An 18,465-nucleotide genomic window follows, 5' to 3' on the forward strand; every position below is an offset into this window, starting at 1 on the left:
CAGGGCGATCAGGGTGAACCCGATGAAAGGCACGCACCAATCTTTTGGCATGAATATCAGAGGCAGAGACCCAGGAATTATCCTCCTGACCATAACCCTTCCACTTAACCAAATACTGGAGTCTCTGTCTAGCCAGACGGGAATCCAGTACTTTCTCTACCTCATATTCCATGTTACCTTCAACCAATACAGGGTCTGGAGGTGCCACCCCCGGAACAACAGGTTCAACAATCCTCTTCAACAAAGGTTTATGGAACACATTATGGATTTTAAATGTGACAGGAAGAGCCAAACGAAAAGAGACCGGATTAATAATCTCCACAATCTTGTAAGGTCCAATAAATCTAGGCTTAAACTTAGGAGAAGCCACCTTCATAGCAATATTTTTTGATGATAACCACACCATATCACCAACCTTAAACTGGGGACCAATGGTCCTATGTCGGTTGGAAAACCGCTGGGCCTTTTCCTGGGAGAGAGATAACTTATCCACCACTTGGTCCCAGATCTGGTGCATTCTCTCCACCACAGTGTCAACACCTGGGCAGGCAGAGGGCTCCAACTGCCCTGAAGAAAATCGAGGATGAAACCCAAAATTACAAAAAAAAGGTGACATCAAAGTGGCAGAACTAGCTCTATTATTTAAAGCAAATTCGGCCAAGGGCAAAAATGAAACCCAATCATCCTGATCAGCAGAAATAAAACATCTCAAATATGACTCCAAGGTCTGGATTGTTCTCTCTGTCTGCCCATTGGTCTGAGGGTGAAAAGCAGAGGAGAAGGACAACTGAATTCCCAGCCTGGAACAGAAAGTTCTCCAAAATCTAGACACAAACTGGACTCCTCTGTCAGATACAATGTTCTCAGGAATCCCGTGCAAACGAACCACCTGTTGTAAAAACAGGGGCACCAACTCAGAGGAAGACGGCAACTTAGGGAGTGGTACAAGATGAACCATCTTAGAGAACCTATCACAAATCACCCAAATAACAGTCATCCTCTGAGAGACAGGCATATCAGAGATGAAATCCATTGAAATATGGGTCCATGGCCTCTTGGGGACAGGCAAAGGCATCAATAACCCACTAGAGCGAGAACACGATTTAGACCGGGAGCACGTCCCACCGGACTGCACAAAATTCCTGACATCACGAGACAAGGAGGGCCACCAAAAAAAACGACTCACCAAATCTCTAGTACCAAAAATACCTGGATGACCAGCCAAAGCAGAGCAATGAACTTCAGACATCACTCTCTTCTTCCACTGGTCAGGAACATACAACTTTCCACTGGGACAACGCTCAGGTTTGTCCTCCTGGAACTCTTCCAGAGCACGTCTCAAATCGGGCGAGATGGCAGAAAGAACTACCCCTTCGCCTAAGATGGTAGCAGGCTTGGTTACTACAGGAGAATCAGCAAAGAAGCTCCTAGAGAGGGCGTCTGCCTTGACATTCTTTGTTCCAGGAAGAAAAGAAACCACAAAATCAAAACGTGTAAAAAACAAGGCCCACCTAGCCTGTCTAGGGTTCAAGCGCTTAGCCGACTCTAGGTAAATCAAATTCTTGTGGTCAGTGAGGACCACGACTTGATGCTTAGCTCCCTCCAACCAATGTCTCCACTCCTCAAATGCCCATTTCATGGCCAACAGTTCCCTATTCCCCACATCATAGTTACTTTCAGATGGAGAGAACTTTCGGGAAAAGAAAGCACAGGGATTCATTTTAGAAGTTACAGGATCCTTTTGGGACAAAACAGCTCCTGCACCAATCTCAGAAGCATCCACCTCTACCTGGAATGGAAGCGAGACATCAGGTTGCCGCAAAACCGGGGCGGAGGTGAATCTTCGGTTCAGCTCCTGAAAGGAAGAAACAGCCTCCGGAGACCAATTTAACACATCAGCACCCTTTTTAGTCAAATCAGTCAATGGCTTGGCAATACTAGAAAATTTTGCTATAAATTTCCGATAAAAATTAGCAAAACCCAAAAACTTCTGGAGGGCCTTCAAAGAAGTGGGCTGAACCCAATCGTGAATGGCCTGTACCTTGGCCGGGTCCATTTCAATAGTTGACGGGGACAAAATAAATCCCAAAAAAGAAATCCTCTGTACTCCAAAAAGGCATTTAGATCCTTTGACACACAGGGAATTCTCCCTCAAGATCCGGAACACAGTCCGAACATGTTCCACATGAGAATCCCAATCCTTGGAGAAGATCAAAATATCATCCAGATAGATAATCAAAAATTTATCGACAAAATCTCGGAAAATATCGTTCATGAAGCACTGGAAGACAGAAGGGGCATTAGTGAGCCCAAAAGGCATCACCAGGTACTCAAAATGTCCCTCCGGAGTATTAAACACCATCTTCCATTCATCCCCATGCTTAATGCGAATAAGATTATACGCCCCCCTGAGGTCAAGCTTGGTAAACCAGCAAGCACCTTTAACTCTGGAAAATAGATCAGAAATCAGGGGTAACGGATACTGATATTTAACAGTAATTTTGTTGAGGGCACGATAATCAATACAAGGTCTTAATGATCCATCCTTTTTGGCTACAAAAAAAAAACGGCACCTAAGGGTGACGAGGATGGTCTAATATGACCCTTCTCCAACGCCTCCTTAATATAGGATCGCATAGCCTCGTGCTCGGGTACAGATAAATTGAAGAGCCGACCCTTGGGAAATTTACACCCCGGGCTCAGTTCAATTGCACAGTCATAACGCCTATGAGGAAGCAGAGACGCAGACTCATTCTCACTAAATACATCATAAAAGTCCGCCAAATAATCAGGAACATCATGCGACTGAGGAGAGGTGGAAAACACCGGAGCCTCACTAAAGGCACACCGACAACCCCAACTCACCACAGACACAGATTTCCAATCCAACACTGGATTATGAATCTGTAACCAGGGAAACCCCAGAACAATAGTATCATGCAGATTATGCAACACCAAAAATCGGCAATTTTCTTGATGGTCTGGGGCGACCCGCATTACCACCTGAGTCCAAAACTGGGGTTTATTTTTAGCCAAAGGAGTAGCATCAATCCCCCTCAAAGGGATAGGCGTCTGCAGAGGTGTCATCGGAAATCCACAACGTTTAGCAAAATCCAAGTCCATTAGGTTTAGGGCTGCTCCCGAATCCACAAAAGCCTTGGCGGAAAATGTGGACAGGGAGCAGATCAGAGTAATAGCCAGAAGAAATTTAGGTTGAACACCCCCAACAGAAAACGTGTGTGCAAAGCGTTTCTCTCGTTTAGGACAGACAGAAATAATATGCGAGGCATCTCCACAGAAAAAACACAACTTATTACGCCTTCTGAACTCCTGACGCTGCTCTCTGGACAAAACTCTATCACATTGCATAGGTTCAGACATTTGTTCAACAGGTGGCAACACCTCTCGTGCAGCTTTGCGTTCGCGCAAACGCCGATCAACCTGAATGGCTAATGACATAGAATCGTCAAGACCAGAGGGAACAGGAAATCCCACCATAGTATCTTTTACGGCTTCTGACATCCCCTTCCGAAAGAGAGCAGCCAAGGCATTATCATTCCAGGTAGTAAGTACTGCCCACTTTCGGAATTTTTGACAGTACAATTCTGCAGAATCACGACCCTGGCTCAATGCCAGCAGGGTCTTTTCAGCCTGATCAATGGCATTAGGTTCGTCATACAACAACCCCAAAGCTTGAAAGAATGCGTTCACATTAGTCAGAATAGGATCATCTGGTTTCAAAGAAAACGCCCAATCCTGGGGATCGCCACGCAGCAAAGAGATGACAATTTTAACCTGCTGCGCGGAGCTCCCTGACGAGTTAGGCTTCAAGGCAAAAAATAATTTACAATTATTTTTGAAATTCAAAAATTTAGACCGATCCCCAAAAAATACATCAGGTGTAGGAATCTTTGGTTCAGCAGCATGTGAATGAGCAAGGTAGGCGGAAATTCCCCGCACTTCCGCAGCGAGCTGCTCCACACGATCAGACAATTGCTTTATCTCCATTGAGAGAAAAAAAACTTCCCCCTACGGCCTCAGAGATATAGAGGAAAAAATATACACACTTTTTTTTTTTTTTTTACAATTCTTTCCTGCTATTGAGTACCCTAGGATCTGCGGTATGGTGGGTGATTCTGTTATGAATGAGTCACCGTAGGAGGCAAAAGCAGAAATACAAGCTAAGTCCAGAAAACCAAAGAAGTTGGCAACTATCAGATTGCAGACCCCTGAACCTATCAACACAACTAGCAGTAACCGTGGGGGGTTCCTACGATGCCCTAGACCCCTCGATCACAGCCGGAGAATTACATAGGCCTAAAGAAAGAAAGGGGAAATCTAAACTGCCCCAGAGCAGACCCCAAAGCAATAGGCAGCCCCCAACATATAATGACGGTGAAGCAAGATGAAAATACTAACACAGACAGAAAGATAGACTGAGGAAAGACGGGGCCCAAAACTACCTAGATAGGAAAGGACAGGAAGGCTGCTGTCTGCAATCTGCCAAAACCCTATCAAAGACATAAGCCAACAAGCGGATATGAAAAAGGCCCTGAAGCAGCTAGGCTTCAAAAACTAAATCGGCACTCAGGTATTTTCAGAAGACAGAGCTAAATGAATTCAGCACACCCCAGCAGGGAATGGCAGAAATCCAGAAAAACAAAGCAAAACAAGGTCAAAGCTCAAAAGCAAAAGGCCGAGCAGCAAACTTAGCTTTAGAGGAGCAGGAATTCAGACTGGTCTCCAAGGATCCCACAGAGAAATCACCCGCAGGGCAGAAGGGCGTCGGCAGCCTTATATCCAGTCAGTAACTCCACTCAGCCAGTCATCATCATCAGCCTCAGGTGTTTGATAATCAGGCTCACTACCGTTCTTTACCAGAAGAGGGAGTTCCTCGGGCCTCAGTAATGAAGGGGAAAATGAACTCACAACACGAGAGACTAAGAAAGTACAGAGTCAGGTAGCAAACTCAGAAACAGGAACGGACCGGGTCATAGACAAGCAATCACAAACAGGCAGACAGTATCCTCAGATACACGGGGATCAGGAACTCAGCCGAGGTCAAAAGTATCACTGACAATGGACAGAGCCCAAAAAGAGGCTATTTAAAGCCCTCCCACAGCTAGAGAGAGGCCAACAGCATTAACCTCTGAATCACCAAACAAGAACTTCCATACAGACCATGACACCCATTATATGTATAGGGCCTAAATTTGGGGGCCCTAATCTCATGACGGGGGTACGCTAGAGAGATGTAATGTGCGCAGTATTTTGCTCCTGTTGTGTGGAGAGGGGGAGCTCCAAATTTCACCCAAATCGAGCAAGAACTGTGGATTTGTATAGAGCGAGCTACTACAGATTTTGAGTTTTATATATATGGATTGAGGCCTATGGGGAATGCATTATATTGTATGGAGGCCTATGGGGAGTGCATTATACTATATATAGGCCTATGTGGAGTGCAGTATACTATATTGAGGCTTATTTGGAGCGCAATATACTGTATGGAGGCCTATGGGGTGCACATTATACTATATAGAAGCCTATGGTGAGTCTATTATACTGTATGGAGGCCTATGAAGAGTGCATTATACTATATGAAAGCCTAAAAGGAGTGCATTATTCTGGTTGGAGGCCTTTGGGGAATGCATTATACTGTATGGTGGCCTATGGATAGCTTATTATACTATATGGAGGCCTAGGGGGAATGCATTATATTGTATGGAGGCCTATGGGGAGCGCATTATACTGGTTGAAGGCCTTTGTAGAATGCATTATACTGTATAACGGCCTATGGGTAGTGCATTATACTGTAAAGAGGCCTATGGGGAGTGCACTACACTTTATGGAGCTCAAGAAGACGTCGTGTCCAGTGGGTTAAAATTGCTGAAAAATGTTCTACTTGTATGTATATATATATATATATATATATATTTATTTAATGTGTTTTTGAGTGGTTCAAAAAGGGAACCAATGAAAGGCTGTAGGGATATAGTTAGTACACACTGGGTAAGATACATTTAAATGGTTTGGGAATAGCCCACATACTGGCAGGGATTATAGCCAACAAAAAGTGGAAGCACTTCCTGATAGGCCATCTTAGACGGTGGTAGTGAAAGGTTCAAGTTCAGTTCACATACAAACTGCGATGGGCTCTAACAGTGCCAAGCTTCCAAAAAGCATGAGGCTCAAACTCAACAATTCAACTTTACTCAGGAACTGCCATGATCCAGGTTGGGGTTTGCTTTCTGCTTCCCGACCTGATTAGGCGGGGATTAACCTTTTCTGCCTCTCTCTGGTGTCTGGGTGGCTATTTCCCTGCGCTGTGGCTGGCAACTGATGTCAGTGATAGTTCCGGTCTTCGGGGAGAGCAGCTGACCTAGCGTACACTGAGTGTGTCCTTTGCTCACTGTCTGCCCGTAATTGTATTTGCCCCTTTCCCTACCTCTGTGTGACTGTTCCGCGCAGTGTATGAGCCAGCTTGACTTCTACCTGATCATCCGTCTTCCGTTCCTGTTTTGGATTGTTCTGTCTGGCTCTGACCTTTGGCGTGTTTCTGGCTGTGCTTTCGTCTCGTCCTCTTATTACCACGCTCCTGACCGACTTTTTGACCTCTGGCTTGTTTCAGACCTTGCTCCTGCCTTCCCCTCTGACACTGTGTTCCTGGCTGTTGCTGATTTGGCTTGTACGACCTCTATACTGCCCCCTAGCGGTGTTTACTCAGCTCTACAGGTGTTTGCTTTAGGTGAGCTCCTGTTACCTCCCTTCCTCGCCCTGTGGTGGTTGTCCCTGTATTGCATGACAGGAACAAGGATATCGGTACATTTGCAGTACAGTCCACATTTCTCTGTAATTCTCTCTTTCCCTGCACTTCCTGCTGGCTCCAGTTCCAAAGACTTTTCCTTTCCCCCTGTAGCTCCCTTGCTCCCAGGACCACCAAGTTCAGTCATTCTCCCCGTCCAGGTTCCCTGAGAAGTAAAAGGCATCCACAATCTTGCCTAGTCCCCGGATTAACTTAGAATGAGGGCTGAATTGTAAAGTGACCACACGCCCGATGCTCATCCTGGGGTCCCGCATTACTTCCATAGTCTTCAGCTCCATGGCCTATCTGTCTGCAATCTTCCTCAACACTGATCTCTATTACACCACACAACACACTAGCTCCTCCCGACCAGGAAAGTTCCCTGTCATGTGGACATAACCTAACCTATTAATACCATTCTATAGTTCCCCTCTAAACTATTCCCAATCCTATCCTATAACTATCATCTTATTCTATCTTTTAGATCTTTCCCTAATCTTGTACAAAGTAGATGTGAAACCCATACACATTATAACATTAAGTGAATACAGTAATGTTAATAAAACTCTATGAAGCAGCACATATTTATTGCTTACACTGTTTAGAGAGGGAGAGGCACATGGCAGCCTGTCACACCCTTACACTGTGATTACCAATAAAGGGAATACGCTGTGTAAAGGTCGGTGCTGTACATGACAAGAGATATTATGTATTAATGGATGGTGCTCTATATAACCACAGAGGTCGCTATATAATAAGGGACAGTGCCATACATAACTAGAGAGGAAGGCACATAATAAGGGACAATGTTATAAATAATAAAAAAGGAAACTATGTAATAAAGGATTGGGTTACACATAATAAGTGAGTACACTATATACTACAGGACTGTGCTATACATAGTAAGTCTACATTCCTGTATCCATGTGAAGTGTCCGTATGATGCCTGATTTTTGCTAGGACAGCACGTAGACCCACAGAGTATGCTCTCAAAATTGGATCAGAAATAGCCATGTTCTGAGTTTCACAGATCTCATTCTCAGGTCCGTTATTTTAAGATATTTGAATGGATCTCAAAGACTCTGAGCCCATGTGCCATCCGATAAAATAATCTGGGCTCTCACGGACATTTCACTTGATTGTGAGAGCACGGTGGCTCAGTGGTTAGCATTGCAGCGCTGGGGTCCTGGGTTCAAATCCCACCAAGGACAACATATGCAAGGAATTTGTATGTTCTCCCCGTGTTTGTATGGGTTTCCTACAGGTTCTCCGGTTTCCTCCCACATCCCAAAGACATACTGATAGGGAATATAGATTGTGAGGCCCATCGGGGACAGTGCTGATAATGTATGTAAAGCGCTGTGGAATTAATGGTGCTATATAAATGAAACAGCAAAAAGAGCAAAGAGGTTTACCCGTATAGGCCTCCAGACAAATGCACTCTCAGGGTGCAGTGGACCCATATAGTTAAGATGGCAACACAGGTGCATGAATACCGATATAAAACAACCGCTCGCAGCCTACCAATATATGGAGGGGGCGGTTGCCTGGTATGTTAATGCACAGCAAAACACTTGCATGCGGCGCTGTTCACACTAAGACCATGCACAGCATCCAGGCCAGCCTAGTAGTGACACCCTTCTATTAGCTCAGGCGGGCTGGCCCAGCGCTAACAAAATGCATGCCATGTGAACAGACGCCGCAGTTTGCAAGACCAAATGGGCCCAACTGCACCCTGGATAAAAAGTGCAAAAAACACATTAAAAAAAATTTATTAATTAATGTGGAGTATTAGCTGATATTTTGGCCAAAATACGTGAGCCCGTAACCTACGTCAAAGATCTCCACGTTTACGGGTACCTAACACTAATCCTAGGACTAATAAAGCACAAAGAGAGGACTTGAAAGTCCACCAATAATATGAAACAGCAAAAAGAGCAAAGAGGTTTACCCGTATAGGCCTCCAGACAAATGCACTCTCAGGGTGCAGTGGACCCATATAGTTAAGATGGCAACGCAGCCTACCAATATATGGAGGGGGCGGTTGCCTGGTATGTTAATGCACAGCAAAACACTTGCATGCGGCGCTGTTCACACTAAGACCATGCACAGCATCCAGGCCAGCCTAGTAGTGACACCCTTCTATTAGCTCAGGCGGGCTGGCCCAGCGCTAACAAAATGCATGCCATGTGAACAGACGCCGCAGTTTGCAAGACCAAATGGGCCCAACTGCACCCTGGATAAAAAGTGCAAAAAACACATTAAAAAAAATTGTGCATGGTCTTAGTGTGAACAGCGCCGCATGCAAGTGTTTTGCTGTGCATTAACATACCAGGCAACCGCCCCCTCCATATATTGGTAGGCTGCGAGCGGTTGTTTTATATCGGTATTCATGCACCTGTGTTGCCATCTTAACTATATGGGTCCACTGCACCCTGAGAGTGCATTTGTCTGGAGGCCTATACGGGTAAACCTCTTTGCTCTTTTTGCTGTTTCATATTATTGGTGGACTTTCAAGTCCTCTCTTTGTGCTTTATTAGTGCTATATAAATGAGTAAAATAAAAACATAGCTGAATGGAGGTTGTTTTACTAACAGTATTACTTGAAGTGACACAGTATAAAGTATAAATACTTACAGCCAGGTACTTAACGCTGATGGCTCGTCTGATTAGATTAGTTTTTTGCTGTTTCTTCTCCATCAGGTCAAACCTTCATGTCGACATCTCTCAGCCACGACTCATCTTGTCTAAATGATTACTGCAGCACTAAAAATAATGTCACATATATTGTATACTGTATATACATTTGTCTCCAGAATAAAAAATCCCCAACGCTGCGCCTATGACTACAAATATGTACCCCACCAGTAATATACATTGCTCAAAAAAATAAAGGGAGCTCTATAATACCACATCCTAGATATGACAATGAAAAATTCCAGTAGCAAATCTTTATTCATTACATAGTAGAATGTGTTGAAATAAATAAAACATATAAATGATCAAGGTAGGGCTTCTGGATTTGGAATGATACTCAAAATCAAAGTGGAAAATCAAATTACAGGCTGATCCATCTTTAGGGGAAATGCCTCAAGACAAGGAAATTATGCTCAGTAGTGTGTGCGGCCTCGACATGCCTGTATGACCTCCCGACAATGCCTGGGCATGCTCCTGATGAGCATGGATCTCCTCCCAGACCTGGATTAAAGAATTAGTCAACTTCTGGACAGTCTGTGGTGCAACGTGGCGTTGGTGGATGGAACGAGACAAGATGTCGCAGATGTGCTCATTTGGATTCAGGTCTGGGGAACAGGCAGGCCATTCTATAGAATCAATTCCTTCATCATGTAGGAACTGCTGACTCACTTCAACCATATGAGGACTAGCATTGTCATACATCAGAAGGAACACAGGGCCCCACTGCACCTGCATATGGTCTCACAATGTTTCTGAGGATCTCATCTCGGTTCCTTATTGCCAGTCAGGATACCTCTGGCTAGCACATGGAGGGCTGTGCGGCCCTCTAAAGAAATGCCTCCACAAATAATTACTGACCCACTGTAAAAACCAGTCATGCTGGAGGATGTTGCTGGTAGCAGAACGTTCTCCACGGCATCTCTAAACCGTCACATGTGCTTTCTTCTGTGAAGAGCACAGGGCGCAATTGTCGACTCTGCCAATATTGGTGTTCTGTGACATGCCAATCGCCCTGCATGGTGTTGGGCTGTAAGCAGAACATCCACTTGTTGACATCGGACCCTCAAACAACCCTCATGGAGTCTGTTTCTGACAGTCTGAGCAGACACAGGGATGTTAGTGGCCTGCTGGAGGTCATTTTGCAGGGCTCTGACACTGCTCCTCCTGTTCCTCCCTGCACAAAGGAGGCGGTAGCAGTCTTGCTGCTGGGTTGTTGTCCTCCTATGACTCCTCCTCATCTCCTGCTGTGCAGGCCTGGCTCCTGGTATGTGCTCCATGCTTTGTACACTATGCTGACAGACATCGCTACCCTTCTTGCTACAGCTTGGATTGATGTGCCATCATGGATGAGCTGCATTACCTGAGCAACTTCTGTGGGTTGTAGTAATGACAATATGAAAAAGTTACCAAAACAGCCAAAAAAATTAAAATCAAAAAATGGTCTGTGGTCAGCCCCTGCAGAACCACTCCTTTACAGGGATTGTCTTGCTAATTGCCTACAATTTCTACCTGTTGTTTGTTCCATTTTCACATCAGTAGGAGAAATTGATTCACAATCGGTGTTGCTTCATAAGTGGACAGTTTGATTCCACAGAAGTGTTATTGACTTGGAGTTACATTGTATTGTTTAAGTGTTCCCTTTATTTTTTGAGCTGTGTACTATTAGCCACATACCATTCAAAGTATAAACTGATAAACCAGAGCTGTGTACCCCATTAAATATAATCTGCACTGCCCAATAAATATAAATTAATCAGTCTCAGTTACTGTCTGCCAATTCATCTGAAGGCTATGTGCACACATTGTGTTTTTGTTGTTGGAAAATAAGCAACATTTTACACTACAAGTAAAGTCAATAAGATTCATGCACACATCAGATTTGCAGCATATTAAAATCTGCATAATGTCAATTCTTGCAACGGTTTGCACCCATACCAATGAATGGTGAAAGTATGCAACAAAAATGCATGTAAAAAACACGTCAAAACCACGTATTTTATGCAGCATTTTTCCTACTAACACAACAGGATTTATAGCAGAATTTTCTGCTGCAAATCCTGAACATGTGCACATATTAGTCCCTGTCATGTGTCCCGTCCCCCCCAAATACACATTCATTATAATACCCTGATAATGTCATAACGAATTAGAGGGTGGGAGAAGATGTTATGAGTTTCTTATAATGACATGCATAGCTGCCACTAGGAATTTCAGGGCCCATTTGAGACTCCACCCAGGCTACACCTCAGCTCCGCCTCCATCCCGCAAACTTTCCACAGTTCCACCGCCCTTTCTTGAAAAAACTCCACTTCTACACCACTTCTCACCAATCACACATTAAAAGTTCCCATCACCAGATCACATACATAGCCAGCAGCTTTTGTGGACTCTTCTGGCTGGGCCCTACTGTACTGTAACTTATTAAACATTTGTTAAAATATCCAATACAATTCGGGTATATTTGTATTTGTTTCATTTTTTAAAATAACCAATAATATCACATAAAAGGACAAATGTTACCACCACAGTGACCGAATAATAGCACATACAATTAACAAATACCATCACACCATGACCAGATCACATATTACCACCACATAGTGACCGATCACAACAATTCTGATCATTAATAAAAAAAAAAACCACAATACTAATATCACCATAAGTGCCACTATACACAGGAGATCTGTATTTTGTATACAGTGTCCGTGTACAGGTAATACAGTGATTACCGGTGACATTATACACAGGAGCTCTGTCTATAGTGTACTAGCAATACAGGGATCACCGGTGGGCAGTGTACAGATAATACAGTGATCTCCAGTGATATTATACATCGGAGTTCTGTATATAGTGTCAGTGTAGATAATACAGTGATCACCAGTGACATTATACAAAGGAGTTCTGTATATATTGTACAGGTAATACAGTGATCACTGTAGACATTGTACACAGGAGCTCTTTATGCAATATACAGTGTATACGGTGTGTACATGTAATACACTGACTCACCAGTGATGTCTCTAATCCTATAGTTGAAAGGCTGTGTTCACACACAGCGTTTTTTTAGCGGTTTTTACTGCGGTTTTCACTATAAAACCGCTAAAAATAAGCTGCACAGTCATTTCTATGCATTTTGCACTTTTTGTGCACATTGATGCGTTTTTTACCGCAAAAAAACCGCATTGCGTTAAAAAACGCAGCATGCACATTAGTTTTGCGGATTTTTCCGCGGTTTAGGCTTCTCCCATGCATTTAGAAACCGCTGCGGAAAAAAACGCATCAAAACCGCGCAAAAAATGCAGCGGAAAAATAGGTGCGGTTTCTGGGAAGGGATTCAGGTTTTTGAGCAGAAATTTTCTGCAACGTGTGCACTTAGCCTTACAGGTTAAAGACACAGCCAGAACAAAGCATTTTAATGAAATAAAACACTAGTTTCTCATATTTATTATACAGCTAATCCATGCGACACCCTCGACTTCCTGTAAAAAAAACAAACAAAAAAAATAACAAACCAACAATATACCATACCTACCCGTTGTTGTGTCTGATGCCATAATCCATATCTGGGGATACACAGTTTACAACCAGGACGGTGTTGTTACGGTTGCTGTTACGGGGAAGCTAGAGAACAACCCGGAAGTGGACCCTCTGGGTCACGGCTCCAAATCCCCCGAGGGCGAGCAGCCCAGGTGATAACAGGGAGTGTTAGGGGCAGGCCCACGGAGGGTAGAACCGTGACGGCCGGAGGCAAAGGGGCGACTGGGTCAGCTAGGAGAGGATACACAGATATGCCGGACAGTGATGGAGCTTGAACCTGTGGAGGAGGGACAGCGAGGCGGCTCAGAGAGTGGCTCAGACGAGAGGCTGTAACAGAGAGGAAACAATGGATGAGGCAGGATAGGAAGACACGGCAGGAGGAAAGCGGACTGAGGGACACACACAGTAGAGCAACCAGGGCAGAGAGGATAGAGGCTGACAAAGAGAGAGCGCTGGAGGCGCAGACACAAGGGGGCCAGAGTCAGAGTGAACGCTGCAGGAGACAGCGTCACCGAAGTTGACAGTCAGGCACCTTACCTGACAAAGCCCAAATCCTAAATAGCCAGTGGGCGCCGCCATGTTGGGGGCGGCGCCGACCGAGTCATACTACCCAGGAGGCAGAGCGCCGGGATCTCCGGAGTGCGCCGGTGCCCGACGCCGGGGAACCCGGAAGCCGTGCGCGGGGACGCTCCGGGACCCGAGGACGCGCCGAAGTCGGGACCCTAACAGTACCCCCCCTCTTACTCCCCTCCCTCCCCAGGTTGAAGAGAAATCGCTTCATGATAAGAGGGGCATTAATATTCTCCTGGGGTTCCCAAGATCTCTCTTCCGGGCCGAAACCCTTCCAATCAACCAAAAATAACATTTTTCCTTTAACTGTCTTCATGGCCAAAATGTCCTGCACTTCAAAAAAGTTATCAGAACTACAAGGTTGGGAAGTCAGAGCTGAGGTCGGGTGAAAATGATTAAATACTGCAGGCTTGAGGAAGGAATTGGGAATTTTTAGAGAGGGGCAACTTTAGCTTATAGGCTACGTCGTTGATACGACTCAGAATCTCGAAGGGACCAATGTACCGTGGACCTAACTTATAGGAAGGAATTTTTAACCTGATATGCCGAGAGGATAACCAAACCCTATCTCCAGGTTTGCACGGAGGAACGTCTAAGCGCTTTTTGTCGGCATGCCTTTTCATCTGGAGGCTGGCTTTTTCTAGGGCAATTTTAGTCTCCCTCCAGATCTGGGAAAAGTCCGTGGACAAGGAATCCGCTGCCGGCACGCCCGAGGTAGGGGAAACAGGGAGAGGGATGCCGGGATGTTGGCCAAAAACCACAAAAAAAGGAGATTTGGAGCAAGCCTCGCCAGAGTGGTTGTTATAGGTGAACTCTGCCCAAGGAAGCAGAGAGACCCTGTCGTCCTGGTGAGCATTGGAGAAATGCCGAAGGTAAGCCGTGAGTGCCTGGTTGACTCGTTCCACTTGACCATTTGACTGGGGGTGATAGGCGGAGGAAATATCCAGACTTATCTTTAACAAACCGCAGAGAGCTCGCCAAAAACGAGAGGTAAATTGCACTCCCCGGTCCGAGACGACGTGCTGGGGAAAGCCATGGAGGCGGAAAATGTGCTGCAGGAAGATCTTCGCCAACTCAGGAGCAGTGGGTAGGCTTGGTAGGGCTATAAAGTGGGCCATCTTAGAAAATCTGTCCACGACCACTAATATCACCGTACATCTGGAAGATTGAGGCAAATTGGTGACAAAGTCCATCGCGACATGAATCCACGGTTTAGCAGGCACCGGCAGAGGGTGCAGGAGACCAGAGGGGAGCTGTCGAGGGACTTTGTTTCGGGGGCAGGAAGGACAAGAGGCGATGAATTCCAGGACGTCCTTGCGAAGAGAAGGCCACCAATAATGACGGGAGACGAGAGAGAGAGTCTTCTTAACACCTGCATGTCCCGAGAATCTAGACGAATGGCCCCAACGTAGAGCCTTCAGTATGTCTCTACTTCGAACAAGGGTTTTACCGGACGGTGGTGACACCATGTTTAGTGGAGCCACAGTAAGGATTTTGGCAGGGTCGATAAGATGTGCAGGACCCTCCTCCTTATCCACAGATAAGAATGACCGCGATAAGGCATCGGCCTTGATGTTCTTGTCCCCGGGCCGGAAGTGAAGTTCGAAGAACAGCGACCATCTGGCTTGTCGAGGGTTAAGCCTTTGAGCGGAGTGAAGGTAAGCCAAATTCTTATGATCCATGAAGATGGTGAACGGATGTATGGCTCCTTCAAGCAGGTGACGCCATTCCTCAAGAGCCAACTTTATGGCCAGCAGTTCTCTATCTCCGATAGCATAGTTTCGTTCGGGAGCGGAGAAGGCTTTGGAAAAGAATCCGCAGGTGAGAGTTCGGCTGGAAGAAGATTTTTGCATAAGAACAGCTCCAGCTACCACTGAGGATGCGTCGACTTCTAGAATAAATGGCTTGTTGGTATCCGGGCAATAAAGTACTGGTGACTTAGCAAATTCTTGTTTCAAAGGTTCGAAAGCATCCAGGGCTTCGGAAGGCCAGAGGTTGGGGTTGGCACCTTTGCGGACAAGCACGGTAAGAGGTTTAGTCAGAGACGAATAGTGGGGAATGAATTGCCTATAGTAATTGGCAAATCCCAAAAAACGTTGAATGGCCTTTACACCAAGAGGACGTGGCCATTTGAGGACTGCAGAGACTTTCTCGGGGTCCTTCTCCAAACCCGAGACGATGTATCCCAGAAAAGGCAAAGAAGTTTGCTCAAAAATGCACTTCTCCAACTTAGCGAAAAGGTGGTTTTCTCGGAGAAGTTGAAGGACTTGGCGAACATCTCGACGATGTGTGGCCAGATCGGGGGAGAAGACCAAGATATCGTCCAGGTAGACTACGACACAAGAGTAGAGAAGATCCCGAAAGATGTCGTTGACGAGTTCCTGGAACACTGCAGGGGCGTTGCAGAGGCCAAACGGCATAACCAAGTATTCATAGTGCCCGTCTCGCGTATTAAACGCGGTTTTCCACTCATCCCCAGAGCGTATGCGCACGAGGTTGTAGGCTCCACGTAAATCGAGCTTGGTGAACACTCGCGCTCCCCTCAGACGATCAAAGAGCTCAGAGATGAGCGGCAGGGGGTATTTGTTCTTGATCGTGATGCGATTCAAGCCACGGTAGTCGATGCAAGGACGTAGTGACCCATCCATCTTTTTCACAAAAAAGCCTGCTCCAGCAGGGGGTGAAGACTTTCGAATAAAACCTCTGGCTAGATTGTCTTGAATGTATTCAGACATGGCTTGAGTCTCTGCAGATGAGAGGGGATAAATTCTTCCGCGAGGCGGGGTGGTTCCAGGAACCAGCTCGATGGGACAATCATAGGAACGGTGCGGAGGGAGAGTCTCAGCCTCTCTTTTGACAAAGACATCCGAAAAAGCAGCGTAGGCCAAAGGCAACCCGGCGGGGACTGGGGAAGGAGAGGGATTACCTACGGGGCGCACCGACAGCAGACACCGAGCCCGACAGGACTCCCCCCAGCGCAAAACGTTGCCAGTATGCCAATCCAACGTGGGCTCATGGAGCCGCAACCACGCGAGACCGAGGAGGATAGGATGGGAGATCCCTGCTAAAACAAGAAATGTAATTTTCTCCCTGTGCAGGGCCCCTATTTGCAATTCTACCTCTACAGTCATGGCCAAAAGTTTAGAGAATGACACAAATATTAATTTTTACAAAGTCTACTGCTTCATTTTTTCTAATGGCAATTTGCATATACTCCAGAATGTTATAAAGAGTGATCAGCTTAACAGCAATTACTTGCAAAGTCAATATTTGCCTAGAAAATTAACTTTATCCCCCAAAACACATTTCAACATCATTGCAGCCCTGCCTTAAAAGGACCAGCTAACATCGTTTCAGTGATTGCTCCATTAACACAGGTGTGGGTGTTGATGAGGACAGGGCTGGAGATCAATCTGTCATGATTAAGTAAGAATGACACCACTGGACACTTTAAAAGGAGGCTGGTGCTTGGCATCATTGTTTCTCTTCTGTTAACCATGGTTATCTCTAAAGAAACACGTGCAGTCATCATTGCACTGCACAAAAATGGCCTAACAGGGAAGAGTAACGCAGCTAGAAAGATTGCACCTCAGTCAACAATCTATCGCATCATCAAGAATTTCAAGGAGAGAGGTTCCCTTGTTGCCAAAAAGGCTCCAGGGCGCCCAAGAAAGACCAGCAAGCGCCAGGACCGTCTCTTAAAAGTGTTTCAGCTGCGGGATCGGGCTACCAGCAGTGCAGAGCTTGCTCAGGAATGGCAGCAGGCAGGTGTGAGTGCATCTGCACGCACTGTGAGGCGGAGACTCTTGGAGCAAGGTCTGGTCTCAAGGAGGGCAGCAAAGAAGCCACTTCTCTCCAGAAAAAACATCATGGACAGACTGATATTCTGCAAGAGGTACAGGCAGTGGACTGCTGAGGACTGGGGTAAAGTCATTTTCTCTGATGAATCCCCTTTTCGATTGTTTGGGAGATCTGGCAAACGGCTTATTCGGAGACCACCAGGTGAGCGCTACCACCAGTCTTGTCTCATGCCAACTGTCAAGCATCCTGAAACCATTGATGTGTGGGGTGGCTTCTCAGTCAAGGGAATGGGCTCTCTCTCAGTCTTGCCTAAAAACATAGCCATGAATAAAGACTGGTACCAGAATGTCCTCCAAGAGCAACTTCTCCCAACCGTCCAAGAGCAGATTAGCGATCAACAATGCCTTTTTCAACATGATGGAGCACCTTTCCATATAAAGCAAAGGTGATAAATAAATGGCTCAGGGAACAAAACAGAGATTTTGGGACCATGGCCTTGAAACTCCCCAGATCTCAATCCCATTGAGAACTTGTGGTCAATCATCAAGAGACGGGTGGACAAACAAAAACCTTCAAATTCAGACAAAATAAAAGCACTGATTTTGCAAGAATGGACTGCTATCAGTCAGGATTTGATCCAGAAGTTGATTGAGAGCATGCCAGGGAGAATTGCTGAGGTCCTGAAGAAGAAGGGTCAACACTGCAAATAATGACTTGCTGCATTAACTCATTCTAACTGTCAATATAAACTTTTGTTACTCATATGATTGCAATTATATTTCTGTATGTGATAAAAACATCTGACAAACACACATAAAAACCAGAGGGCAGCAGATCATGTGAAAATATAATATTTGTGTCATTCTCTAAACTTTTGGCCATGACTGTAGAGTCACGGCCTCCTGCAGGGGACGACCATCAATGGACGCAAGAACCTGGGGGTTCTCCAGGGTTCTCACAGGGACAGAAAATTTATTAACCTCCTCAAGTCTAATAAAATTTCCGTCGGCGCCCGAGTCCACATAGGCCATGAGAGAAGCCCGCTTCCCACCCAC

Source organism: Dendrobates tinctorius, unplaced genomic scaffold, assembly GCF_039654945.1.
Source record: "Dendrobates tinctorius isolate UK_male_01 unplaced genomic scaffold, ASM3965494v1 ptg000015l, whole genome shotgun sequence".
NCBI lineage: Eukaryota > Metazoa > Chordata > Amphibia > Anura > Dendrobatidae > Dendrobates > Dendrobates tinctorius.